We start from the raw sequence: 18,483 nt of genomic DNA, 5'->3' as shown, positions 1-18,483 counted from the left end.
CTTGTTATTGTTGCAATGAACACACGGGCAGCACATAAAACCATTCTGCTTGTTTGCCTCAGCCACAGACAAAAAATAATGCAGGCCATCAATGAATTCTTTCGAACGTCGGTCAGCATTGTACATCCATTGCCGGTCCATCTGCATTTTAAATAAATCGATTTGAATTCTTTACACGTATCGAATAAATAAAATATATCAAACCTAAACTAAACTAAATGTAACATAACATGAATAATTAAAAGATATGCAATATCCATCATACATCTTGATTAATTAAAAGGAATACTTAATCCATTACAGAAATTAACAAAGGAGTACTATACATGAAACTTAAAAATTCGGACAACAACACATAGGTTTTCAACCGTCCTTGCGTTGGAACGCAGAATGCTCTAACGGATTTCTTGCTGGCGCAGAAGAAAATGGCGGAGCTGAAACCTCCGAGTTTGGTGGTGACGAACCGTAACGCCGCAATAAATCCTCAAGATCAAACGGAGGTTCCTCGCCCCTTGCCATGCATTCTCTATATTCTTTTTCCAAATAACGGAGCGCTGCCCTATGAAAAGCACTAGGTTTTTTGGACCGACGACCTACTCGAGTTGTGCCCTTCTCTCCAGAAGGACAACGATCACCCCCACCGGCGTCACTCCCTCCAGCTGCTGAAGCCATATTTTACTGAAAAATACCTTTATTTTCCACAAAATTATAAATTCTTACCATTCAATGCAAAAATTATTTACTATTACAATTACAATGATCAGATTAATAACTCTTGCAAATAACAATGAAATCATATAAAAAAGACGAAATGTATCATTAATTGAAAGAAATCTCTAATTAATTGAAATAAATCTCTATAACTTCTAATTACTTTGACACCCTTCAGTTCCAGGAGTACACTCTTTTCAATATCCAGAAACGCTCTAGAAGAAAAATAAACCTTTATTTCTAAAAATGTATATGTCAGTAACCTCAACCCTGCGGTGATGACACTGCCTTTCGGGGGGACACGGTGCGGTACAAGGATGTCACCAATCGGCCAGTCGCAGCACTAACATTTACGATTAATAGGCACAACACTTGGCACATGCAGCGTGCTCGTTGATATGCTCTCAGTACAACAACGTCCATGCTGACTGCGTCAAATGCTGTCTTCTTATCAATCGGAAGTGCTGGTGATGCGACCAACCGATTCGTGACGTCCTTATAGCGCATCGTGTATCCCCGAAAGGTAGTGCCATCACCGTTGGATGGAGATTAACGACGTATACTTGTTTCGAAATAAATATTTTTTTAGCTTCTAGATGGTTTCAATGTGAGCCTGAATAAATACATCACTAGAGTGTCAAAATAATCCATTCATAATAAAAAAATTCTAATAGACTCATTTCATTAATTCATTCATGAATATAAAAATCAACTATCCACAATATGGTCATATATACAAGTACATCACATGAAGTGTCTACACTCAATCTAAAAATTTCTACTATCCACATACTCATCTAAATCTAAAAGAAAATCACACCTACATATGCAATCTAGCTAAATGTCCAAGAAATGAGCTAGCTACACATTTTCTCTATTTCTAAATCGTGAAATGAGCTATACAAGCCAAGGAAGAAGAGAAAAACAAGCCCCAAACCTTTAGCGCCGATGGATGGACGGGGAATCAAAGATCTTCACAAATGTGGGGAAGAAATGAGCAAGAATTCCTCTCTCCCGAGCCAAGAACAGCCAGAAACAAGTGAGCTGAATGGCTCGGGCAGGGGGAGAGGCAAGGAGATAAGGGGGCCAAGGTCTTTTGTCCCGGTTGGAGACACCAACCGGGACAAAAGTGTGGCCTTTTATCCCGGTTGGTGGCTCCAACCGGGACAAAAGGCCCATGTCCCCCCGCTGGCCCGGCTAGCCATTGGACCCGGGACAAAAGTCATCTATTGTACCGGGTCCAAAGGCTGTCGGGACAAATGGCCTGGAACAAAGGCATATTTTGTAGTATTGGTAAACTATAGTGATCGCCGCGATCGGTAGTAAGGCCGTGTTTAGTTATTTTTGCAAAAAAAATTTGCAAAAGAATCTTACCAATTTGAAGTATTAAATGAAGTCTATTTACAAAACTTTTTGCACAGATGGGTTGTAAATCGCGAGACGAATCTAATGATGCTAATTAATCCATGATTAATTAATAATTAGCGGATGGTTACTGTAGCATCACTGTTGCAAATCATGGATTAAGTAGGCTCATTAGATTCGTCTCGTGATTTACAGCCCATCCATAAAAAAAATTTGTAAATAGACTTCATTTAATTTTGCGTTTTTACATTTACGGGGTGGAAACTAAACAGAGCCTAATAATGCCACTATCAGCGGTACGTAGGACAGTAGGCGTCAGAGGAGAAGGTGCGCGCGCCGTCGTTAGGAATAGGAAGCCCGGCAGCTTGCTTGCTTAATTCGCAACACGCCAAGACGACATTGCAGTGGCCGATACTTCCCACTAGCTAGCTATTCTTCTCTCTGTCGTCGTCACTTGCCAAAGGCCGGAGAACGGTTCAAGGAGACAAGAAGAAACTAATAATCTGCCAGTTTAGCCTCCTCGATCGACACATCTCCATCCATCCACGGAAAGAGCGAAGATGCAGTAGCCAGTAGCTCGTTGTGTAATAAGCAGCTGCTAGTCGATCGTTCAGCTGTCTGCTAGTGCTATGCGTGGCATCGCGACAGTTGGGCCAAAAGAATCCAAGTGGCAACCTCGCTCGTATCCTTTCGGCTGATAAGCAAGTATGCATGCTTCCCGGCCTGTTTGCAAAAATGAAATGCAATAGCTAATATAATAAGGAGGTACTACGGTGTCCGTATTTGCAGGGGCGTAGGTTGGGATGGTAACGGAACATCATCCTCTTCACACAATCCAACTTAATTCTTATATATATAATTTTAGCTTAAAACTGAATAAAATTAGAGCCCGGCTCTTAAATTATCTAAACTAAAACTTAAGATCCTTTACCACACCTACATAATTACAACATCGATCCACGCGTTTACGTATGTATCGACACAACAACCGGTCGTGTTTTGATAAAAAGAGTTTAGTATATACGTGGCTTTTTTGCGTGCTCTGCACATCTCAGCCACATGAACTGAACAGTACGTCTGCACATCGTAGACTAGCTAGAAAACAGCTAGACGCTTACGGTGACCACGATCGAGCTACTAGGTTCCTTCCATCTGCAAGTGGGCAACACAACCCAACCTATGATCGATATAATCAGAAACGAGCTGACTTGTCTTGAATCATCGATCTCACTATCCATTGACGCCACCCTAGCAAGCTAGTTAAGCTACAAGTGTTAGTGCATTTTAAGGGATCGCGGATGGCTTAGGTGTTTATGTTGGAAATGATCTCAGCTGTTAAAACATAAATGAATGGCTAGGATCTAAACCATTAAGCCTCAAATGAGCCCAAGTTTTGCTAGAAACTTGGCCCTCAAGTTTAGTCAAAACTTAAACTTTAAGTCTTGCCGAAAATCATTTGAATCTCAAACCACTCCTCTATCAAGAACCTCTTGATCTTGAGCCGGTCACCCCTAATCCACGTTGAGGTGGATTCCAAGAATCAATCGTTCCTCTATCAAGAACCTCTTGATCTTGAGCCGGCTTGAATCAAGAAACCGCTCCACACCTCGATTCCACTAGAGTTGCTCTTCACCACTCCGGTGAGGTGAGCACAAGACCTCTCACAATCGAAATCGGGGCTCCTCAACAATCTCCTTGGAGGAGCTCCACGAAATCCTCTTCTCCAAACCATCTAGGGAGCGGCAACTCCCAAGAGTAACAAGTCGATGATGCTTGCTTGAAGTTTCCCTAATGCCACAAAGCTCAAACTCTTGATGCAATGCACTAGGAAGCCCTCACACTCTCAAGAATGCAATCTCTAAGCAAGTGTGTGTGTGAGAGGGGTGTCTTAGCTCTATAGTGTCAAGTATGCAGTCCAAATGGCCAAGAGAGAGACCCAATGGCCGGGCATTGTGTATATATAGACATCCCCTCAAAAACTAGCCGTTACACTCTTTTCTGCGAAGTCGCGGACCATCCGCTGTTCAAAAACCGGACCGTCCGCCATTATAAGCCAGTGAGTCAGAGTGCATTTAATGCGTGTCAGAACTAGCCGTTACAGCCTTGGCGGACCGTCCGCGCACCAGGGGCGGACCGTCCGCAGCACAGATCATAAGCCCAACCAGAGAAATCACCCTCTCTGGTACATTTTGAGTTAGAGCGGCGGACCGTCCGCTCACCTGGGCCGGACTGTCCGCCAGACACATCTAATTTCCACCAGAGCCAAACATGCTCTCTGGTACGTGTGCGGACCGTCCGCGCTCCAGGGAGGAAACTGTCCGCGCTTGTGCAGTCAGCTCTCAAACTTGTTCTTTTTCAAATCTTGTTAAAGCGTCGTTAGCCCTCATGCATGCACCTAGACATTTTGAGCAAAATGGCACTAAAGACCCGTCAAGCACGAGTACACAACCCCTCTTGATAGTACGGCTATCTATCCAACAAATCCGGTCACTTTTCATCCACTAAACGTCTTGTGACCGGTAAAATACAAAAGCCCTATTTTATACCTTTGTCATGAGCCCGAGCTTTGCATATCATCTCCAAACTTCACACGTTCACAACCAAATCTCTTTCATTCGTGGATCAACCTATGCTCATTATCTCGAATGAAATTGTTAATTGTCATTAATTACCAAAACTCAAATTAGGGGCCTGCATGCTTTCACAAACTTTATCTTATTTCCACAAATGATGCAATCAATAATGTTGTATCCACTCCTGATAATAAGCGTAAAAGAAATGATAATGAGACTTCTTCGAAATTATGGCACTATTGTTTATGTCATATTTCGAGGGGAGGATTGAACGTCTCATTAAAGAAAATATACTCCACTCCTTGGTTTTTGATGATGAAAAATGCATAGATTGCATTAAGGGAAAGTATCCTAAGAAAATTAAGAAAGGTGCTAATAGAAGCCAAGGGGTTTTGGAGATAATCCACACAGATATTTGTGGACCTTTTAATATCAAATCAGTGGATGGTTTTAATTTATTCATAACCTTCACTGATGATTGCTCCCATTTTGGTTATATCTATCCGATGAAAGAAAGAGCTGAAACATTGGACAAGTTCAAACTGTTCAAAGCTGAAGTGAAAAATCAACATGATCGGAAGATAAAGATCGTAAGATCAGACCGTGGTGGAGAGTTGTTATCGCCAGAATTTGACCAGGATTGGTAGGCCAAATGTCAGAAGAAGCCCACGGTAAAGGAGTCCACTTAGCCAGGCTTATATCATAAGTTTGGCCAAATACAATGATAATTGGGCACTCAAGGGTCAAGCTGAGATGGGGTCACGGGCCTAATCCATGTTGAAGCCCAGTCTATTCGCGAGGCTGGCTCGGACTGCAGGAAGAGCCACACAAAAATGGACGCCCAGGCCACATATGGACTCCGTTTTGGACGTTCTAGATATGCATGGAAAGCTAAGGAGATAAGCTTTCCAATACAACTAGAATCACATCCAGATTCGCTCGGAGTTGACGGGAACTGCCGAAACAATAGGACGACCAGAATCTGCCACAATTATACGGCATGTTTCGGCTGATATTTGGAAGCTTCATGAAGATCTGGACCGGTGGAGGGAAGAGTCCAGATCATGTTCTTCGAGTCTTTATTGAGTTGTAATCTATCTCTAGTCTTCATTTAGGAAAGAGTTTAGAGGTTGCCTTGCACGGCAAGAAGTCTCCGGACTATAAATATGTACCCTATGACATTTGTAAAGGGAGAACGTCATCACGTCTCGCAAACAACAACTCTCGGCGAACCGCCACCCCTAATTCTAGGGTTTCATCCAAGTAAGCGCCATGCTACCCTGATCGCTTCTTGCGATCAGGGCAGCGTTGTTCTTGCTTTTACCTTGGTATTACTCGTACTGAAGAGTTTTTGATGACGAGTAATGCTAGTTATCCTGATGTTCGTAGCATGGCTTTAGTAGATCTATCGTGCTTTTGTTGCTTATCATCTACGAATATCATGTTATCTCTGTGCAAGTCACGTTTCAATCTTATGCTAATTCTTGTTGCATAGAATTAGTTGCACGGAGATAACACCCTGCTTCCTTTATATCTAGTAGATCTAGTCCGTTATGGTTTGCTCTTATATTCAAGAGTTGGCGTAACATCTGCTAGGTTAGGCCTTGCAAACGGGTTGGATGATCTGGTGACGTATTAGATGCTTTTCTTTGATCTTAATAGGGATTGATCCAGGAATCGGCTTTTGCTTATTCTTAGGCCTCTTTTCTGGTTAAGGTTTGGTTATCTATTACGCTCATTAGACCTAATTACGTGTAGGATGTTCCGATCTAGCAGTGAGGCTTTTACCGTTGTGGATTAGATTAGTTAGATTTAATTGAAGCAGCTTTACAGTTATTTGCTTTATTTACCAATATCCGGATACAAACAGATCCAATCTGACACCGGGACTCGATTGGCTCTTTAAAGCCGATGCAAGAGTCGTCCCGGGGAGCCGACCACGGCTCGGACTTACGTTTCCACGTGTTTGTGTATGCAGGCAAATCGTTGCAAGCACGTTCGCACCTTCATGATCGGGTATAGGTCAGGTGGCACGCCCTGCGTCTTCACAAGCCGCGGCGTGTGCTGGAATTGCGGGCCGTTGACGAGGCAGCAGTGCTTGCCAGCGCCCCGGCGACCTCCCGGCTCTTCGTGTTGCCTGTCGCTACTCGCCGGTGGGTTTCGACCGACAACACATTCTGGCACACCCGGTGGGACCTTCATCAATAACAACGCCCACCGCAGAGATGACAGGTGCACAGGACCAAGTACCGGTTCCGCCCGTCACCAAACCTGTCACATATGAAGAGCTGACTACAGAGCACAAGCAAAAATACGATGAGGTCAAAGCTCAGTTCGAAGCCAATCTCATCGGCTCTTTTGAGAGGACCCGCAACCATGGCATCAGGTGGAAGGGGTTCTCACCAGAGGGCGTTCTTGACAACGTTGATCTATCCGTGCCTTCAGAGGAGCGCACCAGGGCCCTACGCCAGGAGATAAACTATATGGTGGCTCACGCGCTTCATCGGCACTCAGAGAGCCTGGTGAACGAGCTTGACCGCGTGGCACATCGCATTGTCCAAGAGGTGATCAAGAACCAGTACTCCCCGTCGGGACCAATTCTGGGGAGTCACAGGGGAGAGGCCTCGCTCCAGTCTAGGCCGCCATTGCCATATTCACTCGCAGCAGCAGGACAGCAAAGCTCGCCGATCTATGTCATCTACAAGATCGGCGGTGACCCTGGAGAAGGACAGTTCCTGAGCGAACCGCCTAAAGAGATCCCGCACGGCTACACATGCGTGTACATACATGACAACATCAGCGCAACACGCACGGGGCAGCTGGCAGGTACAGCAGCTTCAGGAGCAGACGCAGAGAAGCAGGCATGGCTGGCAAAGTATGCTACCGGGCCGAGTACTGAACCCTCGGCCCCAGGAGTTCTTAGTGTGGAGCAGGTCAGTGCGATACTAAGGGACTAATTTGGCATCCTCCCCAAGAGAAAGGCGATCGGCTATTCCAAGCCGTATCCAAGTGACTATGATCTGATCCCGTTGCCACCTAAGTATCGGCTTCCAGAGTTCACCAAGTTCAGCGGAGCAGAAGGGGCCAGCTCTATTGAGCACGTGAGCCGATACCTGACGTAGCTGGGGATGATCTCAGTATCGGATCCTCTGAGGGTCCGTTTCTTCTCCCAGTCTCTCACGGGTTCAGCCTTCGGATGGTATACATCACTGCCCCCAGATTCGATCCGGACTTGGAGGCAGCTGGAAGATCAGTTCCACACCCAGTATCATTCAGAGGCTGCCGAAGCCGGGATTGCTTATCTCGCCCAAGTCAAGAAGAAACGAGGGGAAACTGTCTCAGAGTATGTGCAGCGCTTCAGAGAAGTCAAGAACCGATGCTACTCATCGCGCATCACAGAGAAGGAGGCAGTTGATTTGGCTATTCTGGGCCTCGCTAAGCCGATCAAGGATCTGGCTTTTCAGTTGGAATTTTCCTCGCTGGCACACATGGTGCAGAAGCTCACGGCGTATGAACACTATCACCCGAACCTGTACCAAGAGAAATTCAAGCGCCATGTAAACATGGCCCAAGCAGATGGTTTCGATGATTCTGGCGAGGAACAAGAAGTGGCTGTGGCAGAGTGGACCCGGGGGGCAAACCCCGTCCCGTGCAAATGGGTCAAACAGAAGGGGCTTGTGAAGGGCTTTGACTTTGACGTGGCCAGCGCAGAGCAAATATTCGACTTACTGCTCAAAGAGAAACAGTTGAAGCTCTCGGAGAGTCACAAGCTGCCGACGGCACAAGAGCTGCAGAGAAGGCAGTACTGCAAGTGGCACCACTAGTTCACCCATGCCACGAATGACTGTAAAGAGCTACATTGGCAAATCCAATCGGCTATCGAGTAAGGCCGATTAATTCTGGCCCAATACACGATGAAAGTGGGCAGCCAACCGTTACCACAGGCTAACGTGGTGGAGCTGTCGGATCTTGGAGCTGAGGGCCAGAATTTGGCATTCCAGATCAACATGGCGGGACCCATGCGCCGCCGTAACGAGTAGAGGAGAGAGGCCGCTTCTGGCAAACGGCCCCAGGATGACGACAAGCCAGAGCAGCAGCATGTGACTGAAGAGCAAGTGCATCACATCCGCAATCATCTCCCATCTTCTAATCGGCATCTGGAAAAATACCAGTATCAGTACAAGTTGCGCCGCCGATACGAATCGGAAGAAGATGAGTATGAGCACCGCACATGGAGGACGCTGGGGACACGCCATGCTATACGCGACCACTGGTATTGCCCGTTCTTCAGGTACTGTTGGAACTCCGGCATGAGCCGATTGCCTACTATAGATGATTGCTTGGAGTGCAGGCCTCGAGGCGCCAGCAAGATGAAGCATCGGTGTTCCAGCGCTTAGGGCCCAGGACATGTCACGATGACCGTGTGAGGCGACCATCCAAGGATGATCCCGAGCCAGAAGAAGAAGATAAGTATCATCGTCCATGATGGTGTCTTGACAGGCTCAGCCGGTCATAGAAGCGCAGAACGCAGCGCTTGCGCAATCTCGAGGAAGCGGAAGCAGAGTACCTTGACGTGCTAAGGAAAGCACGTCCGGATCTCGCAGAGCAAGTCAGGCGGCCGCGAAGGGAGGAGAGGCGTCCTCCAAGGAGGGAGTGGCGCCCCAAGCAGCCAAGAGCCGATGAGAAGCCATCGGCTGATGTGAACATGGTGTTCGTGCTCCCGTCGGAGTTTCGGGCACCCCAACCGGAGGAATTGGCCATCGCGCAGCTGGATCTCGGCCCACAGCCGATCAATTCGAGAAGCCCAAGGAGAAGAGCTACAAGCATCTGAAGGGGTTATATCTCAAGGGTCTCATCGATGGCAAGCCTGTGAACAGGATGTTGGTCGACACCGGCGCTGCAGTTAATTTGATGCCGTATTCAGTGTTGCGCCGATTGGGTCGTTCTGCTGCTGACCTTATCAAGACCAACGTGATGCTCAATGATTTCAACGGCCAGCCGTCGGAGGCAAAGGGCGTCCTCAATGTGGAGTTGACAGTTGGCCACAAGACCGTCCCAACCTCATTCTTCATCGTCAGCAGTAAGAGTACGTACACAGTGCTGCTTGGGAGGGATTGGATTCACGCCAATTGTTGTGTTCCTTCCACAATGCACGAGTGTTTGGTTCAATGGGATGGCGACGAAGTGGAGGTGGTCCGTGCAGATGACTCCAGCGAGGTTTCGCTCGCAGAAATGAATGCTTGGGACGCGGAAGGACAAGAGCCGATCTCAGGGGTAGCGCCGGAAGACTGTGATCGGATCGAAGTGACAAAAAACGGGTTGCGTCTAGACTTATCCACTGGCCTCACAGAATAAACACATTCTGGCACGATTTGGTGATGAAATATGGAGACCCATACAAAAATTTTCATCCGGATGAAGAACTACCGCTGGTGCTCCTACAGCTTCTTCGCCATCGGCTACTTCCGCTCCTTCGCAGTTCCGGCCGTCGACATCGGCTACTTCTGCTCCCATGTGGGCGTGGGAGTGTCTGATACATTAGCTGATTGATCCGGCCAACAGTACTTCTACATCGTCATCGTCATCGGCTATTCCCGTTCCTGCGACACCATCGACATCGGTGAATTCGGCTCCTACGGGGTCAGGGCATTCGTCGCTTACGGACGGGTCCGCCTCGCCCGACCCCCGCGGATAGAGGGTCAGGGCATTCGTCACATCAGCCGGTTGATTCAGCTTCTGTGCTCCTTCGATGCGATCAACATCGGTTACTTCATCCACGTCGACAAAACATTTGAAGAGCTCTCTACGACAACAGATGTGCTGATTGGGCTTTAGGCTACAGATGTTCGGCTTTCTAACAGCCGATAGTTGTGATGAGAATGCATTATGGCAAGTACGGACCAGGCGGGATTTTAACCATCGGCTCGTCAACAGCCAATTTGATTGGTAATATTCAAACCCACCATTGCATCATCATACAGTATATGCGTTTATCACTTGCACTAGCTTCCTTGTATGCTTAGTAGCTTCTACTTGTGTTTTGTGTATATATTTTGAGGTGTGGATGCTGGTGACCATGTGTGGTTAGGCTCATTTGAATATGTTGAATATCTGATACCGAGCATGGCTTTTATTCTTTTGAAAATCTGAAATACGGTCACCGCTTTACTTGGCTACTAGTATGTGTAGGCTGACTTTGCTTTTACTATCTTGTACATGACTGGTAGCTATATCCTTTTCTTGGAATCATTTATGCAGCTCGAGTCTCAATGCTTATATGATAATCTTGTGCTAAATTACATTAAAATCTGAATGATGTCCATGTTGTGCTATAATGAAAAGATCCAGGTGGGTTTGTTTTGTCTCACTGATCTAGTTCGAGACTGCTTGCTATTGCACTTTAGCATGAACTTGGACTAGGCTGTGAATGACCAAAACCTTGCTTTAAGCTTCTGATGGTTCAACGGACCTAGGCTTAGCATTGGTTGGTAAGAAGTGGCCTGATAAGCAAATAACCCCTGGCACAGAACAAAAGGCTTGTTTGAGCTTCAAATGCAATATGTTTTAACCTGCAAGACCTGAGGGCATGAGTAATCAAGCTTGTTAAAAGATCCTTGTATCGAAAAGAGCTCACTGGTGTAGGTACTTGTTGGTTTTTGCTTGTCATGCTTTAATGTATTAGTTGGTTGGGCTAAGTGGTGATGCTTTTTATTTTGAAAATTCTAAAAATTGCTTGCTCATGTTCTAATATAGATATATTCTTTTAAGCTTTTCTATGCGGTGTCTTTATGCTATACCCTCACTGTATATACATGCTAGCACTTGTAAATGCTTTGAGACATACCTGGAAGCTCACACTCACTCTTTGCATGACATAACATATTTTTGTGGGGGGGGGAGAGAAATTTTTATCAATGATGAAGGTTTGGTTTATGTGGACTGTTTGGCTAACCAAATATGATTCATCAGCTTTTAGCCGATTCACAATGATCTTTGTAGCGTCGGTTCGGCAAGTGATTGTTTTGCAGGAGAGGCCATATGTGTTGATGCTAAGCTGATGAAGCACAAGGATGATCACATAAGTCAGTGCCATCCATGGAATATGAAAACTAGGACAACATTGAGATTGGTCGAGGAAGGCGTGAGGCCGGTTCAAGCAATCGGTCACAAAGTCAGTTGGCTAATAGCCGATCTATCGGCTCGGGGGGCAAGACCATCAGTGGCATGAGAAGACGATTTGAGGAGATGATGTTTTTATTTGGTTTACGGCTGGCGCTTAGAAGTGTCACAGAACGGTCCAAATAATACCAATCAGGTGCAATAATTAACACTTAAACTCAAACCAGAATTACTGCACTCAACCAGTACACTCAGACCGCCTGCTGTAACCAGGATCGATTACACCGGAACTCTCGCCAAAAGACGAGCACAGATGATTACCGGCAACAAAAGCGTTCAAAGCCATTTACAACCCGAGTTAAACAGAAACACCAACTTAAACTACAACAAGCGTTTACAAGCCAGCTTTACAATTCAAACCTCAGAGTTCAAACGCAGCGGAAAGCAGTTTAGAGTTAAAAACAAGCTTCAAAACAGAATGATAGATAACGTCGACGACAGAAGACGAACTTCACATCTTGCCCACTGATGTGAGGCTCACCTGCCCGAACTTCACGGAGAAGACGGGACCCACTCGACCGACCAACCTGGAGGAAGTGGTTGACCGATCCACGAGGCGCAGATCTCTTCGGAGTCCTCCGGAACATAACCTGCTAAAATATATGGCAACAACAAGCCTGAGTATTCTAATACTCAGCAAGACTTACCCGTCCATGGGTATACTTAGCCCAATAACTAGACATGAAAAGCTTTTTGGCTCTGGAGTTTGTTTTGCTGAAAAGCTACTAATAGTGGATCCTTACTTTCAGTATTTTAGCTCAAGTTTATTATACAAAAACCGACTAGATTTGCCTGAACATATAGAGCACACATGGTTGATCACATTATCTTTTCAGAGCACCACAGCCATAACTCATATTCTCAACTTTTCATTCCCAATTCCATCATTTACTACGATGTGACAGAGAGATCAAGGTTCTCATATCTGCGAGTCACGGCGAATCGATTCGATTTAACCTTGCAAGGTGGACCTAACACACACGTCACATATAGGCCCCGTCGGACCCTACGTGGCAACCCTTCACATAAGCACACCGAATAACCGAACTGCCCTGCGACCCGGGACTGCTAGCCCCACCGATACCATCGAAGGGTCAGCCATGAGTTTGTATACTAGCTCCACTGGTGAAGACAGTATCAAGTCCGGCTACCGGTGCACATATGGTACTGAGCTTACCGGTTTCGACTACCTCCTACTTCCGGCATGTGGTTAGTACTGTTCAATCCTCGATCAATAGTGCCAACAACGGTACGGTCCTCAATCGACACAGGCGGAGACTCACTTTTCATAACTTCCATATCCATAACCAAATCCATCTCCGCCCGGTCTCCATTTTTCCTTTCTTTTTCTCAAGGATTCAATCTCCAACAACTTTTCCATAAGCAACAAGACCTATCTCTCGCGAGTGACAGGAATCACTCGACTTCTACCGGATTTACTTAAGCATAGCAGTACTAGCGATACCTGAACTAGTAGAGACACTGGGTAGCCAAGATTATGCATCTATGGTTCCAATCAATTCCTTGAACGTAAATGCACAATACTTTAATAGAACATGGAGTAATTAAAAATAAGGGTCATGCTCCGGGGCTTGCCTTGCCAGTCAGCAGGGTTAGTGGCTTCTTCGGGAGTGTGCTCGACTGCATCCTCCTGCTGTTCTCCTGCTTGCGGCTCCTGGACCGGCTCGGCGATCAGCTCGCAGCGACTTCGGTTTCCACGTCTATACGATAAAAAATATGCCATGCATGAGACTCATGAAATGATGCAAGACAATGCAATAAACATACAAGAATGCAGGGATAAAATGATAACAACAGCCCTAACTATGGTTCAACAGGGATGGTTCAGCGCTGGCATGAATTCCTGGACCAAAAATCTTTTAGCCTGAAGTGTTCCCTAGCAAGCCAAAGTTACTAAACTCGCTTCGAAGGATTAAAAACAACCCTAGAACAACATGAATCAAATTATCTAGGGGCTTGCTTTGTTGCAAAACACATGCATGCAAGAAAGAATTAATTACAACAATTATAAAAGAAAAGAGCCTATCTAGGAACAAATTAAAAGTAAGCAGCTAACTTGCAGATATGATCAAGCCACAAGAATTTATCAGCATAACATGATTTTGATAAAGTATGCCACATAAATTCTCCAACATTTAATGATGACCGAAACTATTTATTTTAACCCTAGCAAAGAAATCAAACAACGATAGATCAACAGACATGCACCTAGGCCATGTACCTGGAAATTTTTCAGTGGACCACACGTGCAAAGAGCAGGCTACTATAAAATTTTCAGAATTTTTAGACAAACAAAACAACCGATACAAAATGAATTAGCTTAAATGCAAACCATAAATTTAGCAGGGGTAAAAGTGACATTTCACCTGCACAAGAATTTTTATTCTGAAGATCTGGACTTAAGAAACCCAACAAAATTTATTTTGCATTTTTAGCATTTTTCCTTGATTTTATACGAATTTTGCAAATCTCACTCAAATCAAACAAAACAAAACAAAACTACTCCACCCCTAATTGGAGCCGTGGGCCCCACACGTCAGCGGCATAAGAGAGAGAGGGGGAAAAGCTCCCCTGCTCTGCCAGCCTCGGCCGCGCGCCGGCGGCGCGCCTGCGCGAGCGCGGCGGCCAAGGGCCGGCCGGTCGGCGGGGTAGCGCGAGCGGGCCCACGCGCAGGGGCCAGCGCACCCGCAGCCGCGCAGGGGCGCGCGTGGGGGCAGCCCAGGGCGGAGCCAGGCGGCGGCGGCGTTGGCGTGGCGGCGGCGGCTTGCGGCGGCGCGCGTTGGTCGGCCGTTCCGGCGGCGAAGGCGCAAAGCGGCCGCGGGAGGGAGCGGCGCGAGGTTCAGGGAGACGAGGTGACCTTGGGGCGCACGGCAGTGGCGCGCTGTTGCGTAGCAGCGGCCCGCGGCGGGCGAGCGCGACGGCGCAGAGCGCCCACGGCGGCGCGGCGGTGAACCGGCGGCGGCGGTGCCTAATTCGCGCGGGGAAATGGCCAGGAAGGAAGAGGGGCGCGCGGAGAAGCTCACCGGCGACTCGATTTGAGCAGAGGGAGGCCGAAAAGTGGAACTCGACGAGAGGGGGCGGAGCTCGACGGGGCTGTCAATGGCGGCCGGCGGTCGCGGGCTTGATTCGGCCGGCGTGCAGCTCAAGCGAACTCGAGATGGGGCGGAAAAGGTTTGGGGCGATGCTGCGGGGCTCTAGGCGCGGCGAATCGAGGCACGGCGGGAGAGGCGGCCGGAATCGGCACCGGCGCGGCGAGCGGCGGAGCTAGGGTTGCTCGAGCTCCACTGTGTGCTCCGCACGAGCAAGGAAAGGGGAACGGGGAGGCGAAATCCAACTTGGCGAGCTGAATGGCATCGGAGAGCGCTTAAGCGGCGGTCGTGGTCGTCGGCGTGACGCGTGGCGACGCCAACGTCGATGGCCGGCGGTGAACTGAGCAAAAACAGGGGAGTCACCGTTGACCGAGATTGAGTGCTTTTTAGCTGACTTTGACCATCCAAAACTCCAAATTTTACATTGGAACATGAAATTCGGCCAAAATAGAAGTTGTAGAGAACGATAAGAGCTACAACTTTTGTTTTGGGCGAAAGTTGATTTGAAGCTCGGATCATGGAGAAAAACGAGATCGAACACGGCTAAACAATGTTTTACCACACGAACTCGATTAACGCCAACGATGAGCTTAAGTCTATAATTAGCGGTTTAAGCACATGATTAGCATCGCGATTAACACTGGGGTGTTACAAGAAGATTCTGTCATATTTGGCCAAACTTGGGGGGCATGTGTTACCGCCAGAATTTGACCAGGATTGGTGGGCCAAATGTCAGAAGAAGCCCACGGTAAAAGAGTCCACTTAGCCAGACTTATATCATAAGTTTGGCCAAATACAATGATAATTGGGCACTCAAGGGTCAAGCTGAGATGGGGTCACGGGCCTAATCCATGTTGAAGCCTAGTCTATTCGCGAGGCTGGTTCGGACTGCAGGAAGATGCCACACAAAAATAGACGCCCAGGCCACATATGGACTCCGTTTTGGACGTTCTAGATATGCATGGAAATCTAAGGAGATAAGCTTTCCAATACAACTGGAATCACGTCCAGATTCGCTCGGAGTTGACGGGAACTGCCGAAAAAATAGGACGACCAGAATCTGCCACAATTATACGGCATGTGTCCGGCTGATATTTGGAAGTTTCATGAAGATCTGGACCGGTGGAGGGAAGAGTCCAGATCATGTTCTTCGAGTCTTTATTGAGTTGTAATCTATCTCTAGTCTTCGTTTAGGAAAGAGTTTAGAGGTTGCCTTGCATGGCAAGAAGTCTCCGGACTATAAATATGTACCCTATGACATTTGTAAAGGGAGAACGTCATCACGTCTCGCAAACAACAACTCTCGGCGTACCGCCACCCCTAATTCTAGGGTTTCATCCAAGTAAGCGCCATGCTGCCCTGATCGCTTCTTGCGATCAGGGCAGCGTTGTTCTTGCTTTTACCTTGGTATTACTCGTACTGAAGCGTTTTTTATGCCGAGTAATGCTAGTTATCCTGATGTTCGTAGCATGGCTTTAGTGGATCTATCGTGCTTTTGTTGCTTATCATCTACGAATATCATGTTATCTCTGTGCAAGTCACGTTTTAATCTTATGCTAATTCTTGTTGCATAGAATTAGTTGCACGGAGATAACACCCTGCTTCCTTTATATCTAGTAGATCTAGTCCGTTATGGTTTGCTCTTATATTCAAGAGTTGGCGTAGCATCTGCTAGGTTAGGTCTTGCAAACGGGTTGGATGATCCGGTGACGTATTAGATGCTTTTCTTTGATCTTAATAGGGATTGATCCGGGAATCGGCTTTTGCTTATTCTTAGGCCTCTTTTCTGGTTAAGGTTTGGTTATCTATTACGCTCATTAGGCCTAATTACGTGTAGGATGTTCCGATCTAGCAGTGAGGCTTTTACCGTTGTGGATTAGATTAGTTAGATTTAATTGAAGCAGCTTTATAGTTATTTGCTTTATTTACCAATATCCGGATACAAGCAGATCCAATCTGACACCGGGACTCGATCGGCTCTTTAAAGCCGATGCAAGAGTCGTCCCGGGGAGCCGACCACGGCTCGGACTTACGTTTCCACGTGTTTGTGTATGCAGGCAAATCGTTGCAAGCACGTTCGCACGTTCCTGATCGGGTATTGGTTAGGTGGCACGCCCTGCGTCTTCACAAGCCACGGCATGTGCTGGAATTGTGGGCCGTTGACGAGGGAGCAGTGCCTGCCAGCGCCCCGGCGACCTCCCGGCTCTTCGTGTTGCCTGTCGCTACTCGCCGGTGGGTTTCGACCGACAACAAGAGTATTATGGGAGGCATATGCCTTATGGCCAAATTCCTGGTCCATTTGCTAAGTTTCTACAGGAAAATGACATAAAGGCTTAGTACTCTACACCAGGTGAACCACAACAAAATGGAGTGGCTGAACGGCGTAATCACACTCTTATGGATATGGTACGAAGTATGTTGAGTCACTCTACTCTACCCATTAATTTATGGATGGAGGCTCTTAAAACAGCTTGTCATGTTTTGAATAAAGTTCCCAGTAAATCAGTGCCCAAAGCACCTTATGAAATATGGACTGGGAGAAAACCAACCCTGAATTATCTACATATTTGGGGTTGTCCTGCTGTAGCTAGAGTTTTCAATCCTAATATGGGTAAATTGGACCCAAAGACTGTCAGTTGCCATTTTATTGGATATCCTAACAAATCTAAAGCATATCGATTTTACTGTCCAAATCAGTTCACAAAGTTTGTTGAAACAAGACACGCAGTATTCTTAGAAAGTGAAATGATGAAAGGGGAAATAATACCTCAGGAGATAGATATGTCCCAATGCCTATTATTCAAGAACCATATTTTGCTCCAACTGTTGGGATTGCACCTTCAAATGAAAGGGTGATTGAAACAACACCAGTTGAGACACAGGTTGTTGTCTCTCAAGGTACTCCTAATGATCTTCCTAGTGAAGATGTTCAACACCCTCAAACTGTGATTGATATGTCTAATGAAAATACATTAAGAAGATCACAGCGAGTCATTAGAAAGCCTGCAATCTTGAGTGATTATGTCACTTATGTGATTGAAGATATGGATGATTATGCATTGGATGATGATCCCACATCATTTAAAGAAGCCATGCATAATGAATATGCTTCTGAATGGCTTAGTGCAATGCAAGAAGAAATGAAGTCTATGAGTACAAATAAAGTTTGGGATTTAGTTGAAATTCCCCAAGTAGCCAAAATAGTGGGCTGTAAATGGGTCTACAAGACAAAATATGACTCCAAGGGTAATATTGAAATATTCAAAGCCAGACTCATGGCTAAAGGCTTCACTCAGAGGGAATGCATTGATTATAATGAGACTTTCTCGCCTGTTTTCTCAAAAGACTCATTCAGAATAATAATGGTGCTTGTTGCACATTTTAATTTAGAATTACATCAGATGGATGTAAAGACGGCTTTCCTAAATAGTGATTTACATGAAGATGTCTATATGGCTCAACCTGAGGGTTTTGCTGTACAAGATAAAGAACATTTGGGATGCCAACTTAAGAAATCAATTTATGGTTTAAAATAAGCGTCAAGA

This window comes from Panicum virgatum, chromosome 2N (assembly GCF_016808335.1).
Source record: "Panicum virgatum strain AP13 chromosome 2N, P.virgatum_v5, whole genome shotgun sequence".
NCBI classification, from domain to species: Eukaryota; Viridiplantae; Streptophyta; class Magnoliopsida; order Poales; family Poaceae; genus Panicum; species Panicum virgatum.
The sequence above is the reverse complement of the archived record's forward strand: the minus strand, read 5'-3'. Positions refer to the sequence as shown.